The sequence below is a fragment of the Camelus ferus genome, chromosome 34 (assembly GCF_009834535.1).
Source record: "Camelus ferus isolate YT-003-E chromosome 34, BCGSAC_Cfer_1.0, whole genome shotgun sequence".
In the NCBI taxonomy this organism is placed as follows: domain Eukaryota; kingdom Metazoa; phylum Chordata; class Mammalia; order Artiodactyla; family Camelidae; genus Camelus; species Camelus ferus.
This window is the reverse complement of record NC_045729.1, coordinates 1,881,353-1,890,199: the sequence shown is the minus strand read 5'-3', so window position 1 is coordinate 1,890,199 and position 8,847 is coordinate 1,881,353.

The window sequence follows — 8,847 nt, the reverse complement described above, 5'->3', positions numbered from 1 at the left end:
CTCCCATGGGGAGGCAGATGAGGAAGCCAGGGTCACAGAGAGTTAAGTGATAAACAAGGGTCTTCAGCTAATAAGAAGTAGAGGTTTGAACCCAGGTAATATGGCACCAGAAGCTGTTTTGTTTTGTATTTTTAGGAACAGGTTAGTGACTTTAAACAATTGAAAGCTTAAAACTTCTGTGCAACAGAAAACACCAAATTAAAAGGGAAGTGAGAAAATATTTATATCATATGGAGCAAAAGAATAGCTCAAAGATGTTTTCAAACTATGCATCAAACCCAAGAACTCACATTAAAAATGAATGGGCAAAGATTACTAAAATAACTCAGAAGATCAATAATGTTGAACACTGGCTTCCTGAATGATCATCAAAACATTCTGTTTATTGCTTGCCCAGGAAGGGAGACCTTTACCTTGACAGAGTCTTAGTAACCGATCAGCGGGCAAAGGGCAGAGACTGGATATTTACTGAGGTTTTGAAGACGGGTCTGAGGCAGACCTTCCGTGGGGAAGGGGGGCCGGGTTGGATTAGGTTTGGGTAGGATCGTTATATAATAGTTTGGGATTAATAGCCACGGCCAAGCAAGGGTTTTAAGGGAAGGAGTTTAAAGAGTCACAGTGGCGTGCGTGGAAACCTACAAGCGCCCGCAGACTGGCTTTCTCTGAAGCTGTGTCTGCGGTGACGTGCCTGTGGTTCATGCGGAGTGCTTGTTGGATTTGTCCAGATTTATCTGAGTGGCTTCGGGTCCTTGGCATATGGTGTACAGCATCTTAGGGTGCCTGAAGTGCTTGTGGATAAGCAGGTGATGGTACTAAGAAGCCTATAGAATGAGGTGCAAGGGAATGATTAGTAAATCAAGTTAGTGAATCCCTCCCCCCACTTTTTTTTGGTGGGGAAGTAATTAGGTTTGTTTATTTATTTTTAGAGGCAGTACTGGGGATTGAACCCAGGACCTTGTGCATGCTAAGCATGTGCTCTACCCACTGTGCTATACCCTCCCCTCTTGGATTTTTCCCTTTTCTCCCCATTTTAATTACAGTGTGTGTCTTCTCAACTTTCCAGTTAAGTTTTTTTTTTTAATTTTATTTAGACTTGAGGTGTCATTGACATTTAACCAATTTTACATACTTTTTTTGTTTGTTTAAATCTTTGATGGAGGTACTGGGGATTGAACCCAGGACCTCCTGTATGCTAGGCATGCGCTCTACCACTGAGCTATACCCTTCCCCCAATTTTACACACTTTTAAGTAATTTTGATAAGTTTTGACTTGAGTATCTGCTTGTGAAACTATCACCACAATTAAGATTATGAATATATCTGTCGCCCCCAAAGCTTCCTTGTTTCTCTGTCTCCTCACCCTCCCAGCCCCCATCTCCAAGCAGCAACTGATTTTTCTTCTGTCAGACACTACAGATTATTTGTAGTTCTGTTTGATTTTACACAAATGGAATCTTACAGTATGTATTCATTTTTTGCCTGGCTTTTTTTTTTTTTTTTTTTTGAGGGGAGGGGAATTAGGTTTTTATTTATTTACTTAGTTATCTTAATGGAGGTACTGGGGATTGGACCCAGGGCCTTGTACCGAGCGGGCACTCTAACCATTGAGCTATACCCTCCCCCTGCCTTGCTTTTTAAACTAAGAATAGTTTAAATCTATGCTTGTTGCATCCATCAATGGTTTACTCCTGTTAATTCCTGAGCAGTATTTCATTGTATGGATAAAATCACAAATTATCCACTCATCTGTCAGTGCCGGTTGGGCTGATTCCAGTTTTTGGCTATTACAAATAAAACTGTGATCAACATTCACGTACAACTCTTGGTGTAGACGTGTGCTTTTATTTCTCTTCAGTAGTTAATTACCCAGGAGTAGAATGGCTGGATCATATGGTCGGTGTAGGGCAGACTTTTAAAGAAACTGTTAAACTCTTTTCCACAGTAGCTGTGCCATTTGACAGTCCCATCAGCAGAATGTGAGAACTCCAGTTGCTCTCACCAATATTTGATACAGTCAGTTCTCTTGATTTTAGCCCTGCTCAGCTCCCTGTGGTTGTATCTCATTTTAATTTGCATTTCTGAGGTAACTAGTGGTGCTGAGCGTCTTTTTGTGTGCTTTTTGATATCCATGCGTCCTCTTTGGTGACGTGTCCTTTCAGATCATTTGCCGTTTTTGGTTGTGGGGAAACAATTTTATTGCACTCTGAGAGTTCTTTATAGATGGCGGATATTGTCAGATACACGATTTGCTAATATTTTCTCCCAGTCGGCTGCTTATCTTTGCATTCTTCTAAGTTTATCTTTCAAAGAATGTACATTTTGGCAGAGTCTACTTAGTCTGGGGCCTGGAGATCTGTTCTCTCCTTTCAGACCAGGGACCTTTGCCCCAGTAGTCTCCACTAGATCCTCGGCTAGGCCAAGAAGATACAAGCTTGCTTTCTCTCTTCGTATTTATTGGAGCCCGAGGTATTGGAGCAGCACTGTATGTTTTGAGTCTGGCATTGTTCAATATGTTGGATCAGAAAGAATCATCCAGAACCCAGAAGAAACTGGATCCCAATGATCAACATAAGTTCTACTCAGTGAATATATATTACAGCAAACTGAAGAAAGAGGGTCCAGACTTCTAAACAAAATGCTTGACTACAAAGCTGCTTAGAATGAAGGTCTTCCAGAAACCAACAATTTTATGCTCAACCAGGAATTATTTCCCCTCTACATGTGTGAAATCCTGCTGGTGTGTTGAGTTGGGATTTACACTGGTTAATAAATATCTGAAACTTGAAACAAAACATATATACATTCTTAATGTTTATGACACCCAATTTATCCATTTTTTTATGGACTGTATCTTTTGTCATATGTAAGAAATCTTTGCCTAACTCAAGGTTATTTACCCTGTGTTTTCTTTCAAAATTTTTTAATTTTAGGATTCCCATTTATATCTATGATCCATTTTGAGTTAATTTTTTGTATATGGTGTGAGGTGTGGATCAAACTTCATTTCTTTTGCATGTGGCTATTCAGTTGTTCCAGAACTATTCACCGAAAAGACTAACCTTTTTGACAATTAATAACCTTCGAAATTTTGTTGAGCAATTGATCATATGTGTGGGTCTATTACCAGACTCTTTATTCAGTTCAGTTGCCCTATTTGTCTGTTTTTACCTCAGTTTCCCCACACTGCGTTAATCATTGTAGCTTTAAGTATTGAAGTCAAGTAATATTAATCCTCAAGCTTGTTTATCTTTTTCAGAGTCTTTAGGCTCTTCTAGGGCCTTTGCATTTCCATTCACATTTAGGATTAATTTGTTAAGCTCTACAAAAAAGACTGCTGGGATTTTGAATGGGATTGCATTGACTCTATAGATCAATTTGGGGAGAATTCACATCTTAATAACATTGAATTTTCTGACCTGTGATCACACTATATTTCTCCACGTATTTAGGACTTCTTTAATTTGCCTCAGTGGTTTTTCAGTGAGCAAATCTTACACATTTTTGGTCAAACTTATCCCCAAGTATTTCAGACTTGCAATGCTATTGCATACAGAAAGTCAACTGATTTCTGTGCATTGACTCTGTATCCTGCAACCTTGCTAAGCTCACATATTAGGATAGTTAACTTTTTAGTAAATTCCATAGGATTTTCTACATGGCCAATCATGTCGCCTGTGAATAAAGACAGTTTTACTTCTTCCTTCCAATCTTTATGCCTTTCTTCTTCATGTCTTATTGCATTGGCTAGAAACTGTAGTACAGTGTTAAAAGCATATATTCTTGCCTTGTTCTTGATCTTATGGGGGAAGCACTCAGTCTTTCTCCATAAAGGATGATTTTAGCTGTAAGATTTTTGCAGCTGCCTTTCAGTAATTTCTGACCCATGAACATAGTATATCTGAGGTGAGAAAGTCTGCTGAGTTTTTTTCTAAACTATGAATGAATATTAGAATCTGTCAAAAAAATTTTTTGCATCTACTGAGATTTTTTTAGTCTGTAAGTGTGGTGAATTATATTGCTTGCTTTTTAATTTTTGAATGTTAAAACAACCTTGCTTTCCTTGATAGACCCCAATTAAACATGACATAATTTTTATCACTGCATTTGAATTGATAACATTTTGTTAAGAATTTTTGCATCAGTGTTCATTAAATTTGTTGGTCTGTATTTTTGTTTCTTCTAAGTTCTTTGTCTGGTATTGGTATCAGGAATTGGAGGCTGAATTATGTCCTCTCAAAATTCATATGTTAAAGTCATAACCTCCGGTACCTCAGAATGTGACTGTAGTTGGAGATAAAGTCTTTAAAGATTAAGTTAAAATGAAGTCATTAGGGTTGGCCCTAATCCAATATGATTGGTATCTTTATAAGAAAAGGAAATTAGGACACAGACGGGCACTGAGAGAAGACCATATGAAGACAACAAGAAGATGGCCTTCGACCAGCTGAGGAGAGAGGCCTCAGAAGAAACCAGTCCCGCTGACACCTTGATCTCGGACTTCTAGCCTCCAGAATTGTGAAGAAATTAACTTTAGTACTTCGTTATGGCAGTCCTAGCAAGTAACACATCCTTGTTCAATTTTCTGAAGAGTTGGTATGGAATTTTCATTATTTCTTCCTTAAATTTTGGATAGAATTCACCTGGAGGGAATTCTGGGTCTGGAGTTTTCCTTATGAGAAAGTTAACTATTCAATCCAAATTGAATAACAAATTCAATTTTTTAAAACAGACATAGGCTGTTTAGTTTATCTATTCCTTCTTAAGTAAACTTTCTAGTTAATGTCTTTGAGAAACTTACCTATTTCATCTACGCTGTGAATCATATTGCCAAAAAGATATTCATAATATTCCTTTTTATCCTTTTAATATTCATAGAATCTGTATTTATGTCATCTCTTTCATTCCTGATGTAGCGATTTGTGTCTTTTTCCCCTTCTAATCAATCCAGCTAGAGGTTTATCAGTTTTATTGAGTTCCAAAGAATCACCTTCTGATTTTATTGGGGTTTTTTTTTTCTGTGTTCTATTTCATTTATCTCTGCTCTAATCTTTCTTCTTCTTTTTTTTTTTAAACTTTCTAAAGGTAGAAGAATAGATCATTGAGTTGAGGCTCTTTTTCTAATATAGTAGCTGATCAGTGCTCCTAACTTCTCTTTAAGAGCTGCATTGAGGGGGAGGATATAGCTCAAGTGGTAGAGCCCAAGTTTAGCATGCAGGAGGTCCTGAGTTCAATCCCCAGTAGCTCCATTAAAATACATAAATGAAAAAATCTAATTACCTCTCCACCAAAAAATAAAATTTAAAAAAAAGCTGCCTTAGATGCATCCCACAAATTTTGATATTTTTTGTTTTCATTCAGTTCAAAATACTTTCTACTTTCACTTTTGATTCAGTTTTTGACCCTTGTGGCCAGAGAACATACTTTGCATGAGTTGAATTTTTAAAAATCTGACACTTGTTTTATGGCCCCTAATATGGTCAATCTTGGTAAACATTCTTTGTCTGTTTGGGAAGAATTTGCATTCTGCTGTTATTGGATAAAAGCATTCTAATAATATCAATTAGGTCAAGTTGGTCCAAATCCTCTGTGTCTCTATTGATTTCCTATTTACTCCATCAATTATTGAGAAAGGAGTATTTTATACTACTATTACTGAGACTTTATCTATTTCTTATTGTTTCCATCAATTTTTGTTTCTGTGCATTTTGAAGCTCTGTTCTTTTTTAACAGAATGTAAGTAAAAAATCAAGGAAAAGTTTTGGAACATTTAAGAACACAAGTTACGGGTAGGTGAAAGATAGACCTTGGGGTTCTGCTGTATTGGAGTCTAGGGAACATCTGGCCCACACGCTGGCTCTGACTAGACTGATTTATTTTTAGGCTTTGCTGCCCAGAGATTAGTTGCTCCATTTAGGTTACAGTATCTATTTTAATCAAAGTATAGCACACATCAGGATAAAGAACTAAAAATATGATAAAAAATGTTAGGTTGAATCACATGGAGTTGTCCACATTTGCCTTTGACTACAAAAACGTTAATTTCTCACAAAGCAAGGACGTTTGTTCATTATAGAATTGTTCAGAATAGTGAAACACTGGGAGTCATCTAAATGTCAAACAGTAAATCATGCCACATCCATATTGTGGAATTAAAATTAAAGTTTCGAGAGATTATTTAACAACAGACTTTGTGTTTTCATCCAGTGTTGTAACACTGAATTCCATCTATATATGCCAAGCAGCTCTCAAATTCATATCAGAAGTCCAATCGCTCACAGAATCCAGACTCAGACACTCAATTTCCTGTTGACCATTTCCACTTGGATGTCTAATCAGTGTTTGAAATTTAACATGTCCAAAACTGAACTCCTGATCTATCTTCAAAGCCCATTCTCACCACATCCTTACTTATCTCAGTTTAGTGGAAATTCTAGCTTCGCTTTTCCCAGTTGTTCAGCTCCAAATCCTTGGAGTCATTTTTGACTCTTCTTTTGCTCATCCCCTGCATTCAGTCCATCAGGAAATTCTCTGGCTTTAGCTTCAAAACATACCCAGTACCCAACACTTTTCACCACCTTCATTGCTGCCACTGAGGTCTTTCTCTTAAGACTGTAAAAGCCTCCCGACCTTAGTAGCTGCAATCATTCAACAGTTTAAAGGGCAAGGAGGGGAGGGTATAGTTCAGTGGTAGAGCATATGCTTAGCATGCACAAGTTCCTGGGTTCATCCACCAATACCTGTGTTAAAAAATAAATAAATAAAAATATTAAAACTAATTACTCCCCTCCCCTAAAAAAAAAAAACCTCTCAAAAAATTAAAAAAAAAATTTAAAGGGCAGCGATGAAAACTGTATGTATCTGGACCAGGTTCAAGCGAACATGGCAGACATTGTCTCCTCTAAACCATTGCCTCATAGAGTTTGGAGACATTTGCTCTCGATCTTTGCACCTTCCTCCTGCATTTTCCCACTCCCCTCCTTTGTTTCCTCCTCAACTGGATATAAGGAACTATACACTGTTTGGGGCAGTTATCAATGTATCACCTCTCAGCTCCAAATCTACTCTTTATTACCTACTCTGCAACAATGGAGCCAGACCCTCATTGCCGTTTCTCCTTTGCCAGCTGGCACAGTGTTCACCTTTGTCAACAGAATGCACCGGAGAGGCACTGGAGGAGGGTGCTTCTCTTCCTGGTTCGGCTGTGCTCCCCTCCGTGGGCTCCTGCGGCACACAGCTCCTGACTTTTGTCGTACTCAGAAGCTGGGTGAGTTTTACTGGCATAGCACCTCTCCCATGGACGGCTTCCCCGGCACCCTGTCTAGTGGCTTCCCAGCAAGTTCTGGGATATGCCACCTCCCAAGGATGTTTTCCTGGCACCTGAGAGCAGATTCCAAACAAGTGCACAGGTACAGCAGCTCAGTAAACTTCTTTGCCCTCCAGTGGGCCATGGCTGTGCCCTCTCTGTTAAGTCTGACTCTCAGCCTAAGGGGGAGGGGGCTCTTTTGGGTTTGCCTTGCCTCAGCCCTAGGGTTAGTGGCTGCTCCCTATGTATGCTAGTCTTGTATTCTTTAGAGTTCTTTTTATTGCTTAGTAGCAAATATTCCACCATTCCATTTCTTATTACAGTAGTCTGTGGCTTTTTTACGTGTCAACTTGGCTGGGCTGTAGTGCCCAGCAATTTAATCACATTTCTGGATGTTTCTGTGAAGGTGTTTTTTGGATGAGATTAACATTTACATTGGTGGTAAAGCAGATTACACTCCATAACATGGGTGGGCCTCATCCAATCAGTTGAAGATCTTACTAGAGCAGAGACTGACCTCTTCTGAGCAAGAAGGAATCCTGCCAGTCAGCTGTTTTTGAACTTGAACTACAACTCTTTCCCTGAGTCTCCAGCCCATCAGCCAACGCTGCAGATTTTGGATTTACCAAAGCTCCACAAGTGTGTGAGCCAATTCCTTAAGATGAATCTCTCCCAATACACACACACACACACACACACACACATCCTGTTGGTTCTGTTTCTCTGGAGAATTCTTAGTTCTTTAAACCATCTCTCTTTGAATTGCTATGTGGTTTCTGTCTCTTGATTTGGAGCAGGAATTTGATGTGTGTGTTTAAATTGCTGTATGCCCACAACCTCGAGTAGCGCTTAACATACAGTGCAGAATCAGTGAATCTGCTTTCTCTTTTTTACCGTGGACTACAATGCTAGTTATTTCTGAGTGTCTTGTTTAAGAAATACTTCCCTTTCCCAAGTTCATAAACACATTCTACATTTTCTTCTAAAATTTTTGTTTGCCTTTTACATTTAAGAATTGAGTTTTCTGTATAGTATGAGGTAGGGTTCAATTTTTTTTTTAACTCCTTCTGGATAACCAGTTGCCCAGCAGGTTGTTTCTACTGCATAATGGTTTTATGTATTTTTTTTTTAATTTTTAAAAATTTTGGGGGGGAGAGATGAGGTAATTAGTTATATTTACTTATTTATATTTGACGGAGGTACTGGGGATCGAGTGTAGGACCTCATGCATGCTAAGCATGTGCTCTACCACTGAGGTATATGCTGTTTCCTTTTTTTTTCTTTTAAACATTTTTTATTGAGTTATAGTCAGTTTACAATGTTGTGTCAATTTCCAGTGTAGAGCGCAGTTTTTCAGTTATACATGAACATACATATATATATGAATGTATATATATTCCTTGTCACATTTTTTTTCGCTGAGTTACCACAAGATCTTGTATATATATTTCCCTGTGCTGTACAGTATAATCTTGTTTATCTATTCTGCAGTTTGAACTCCCAGTCTGTCTCTTCCCACCCCCCTGAGCTATGCTGGCTCCAAA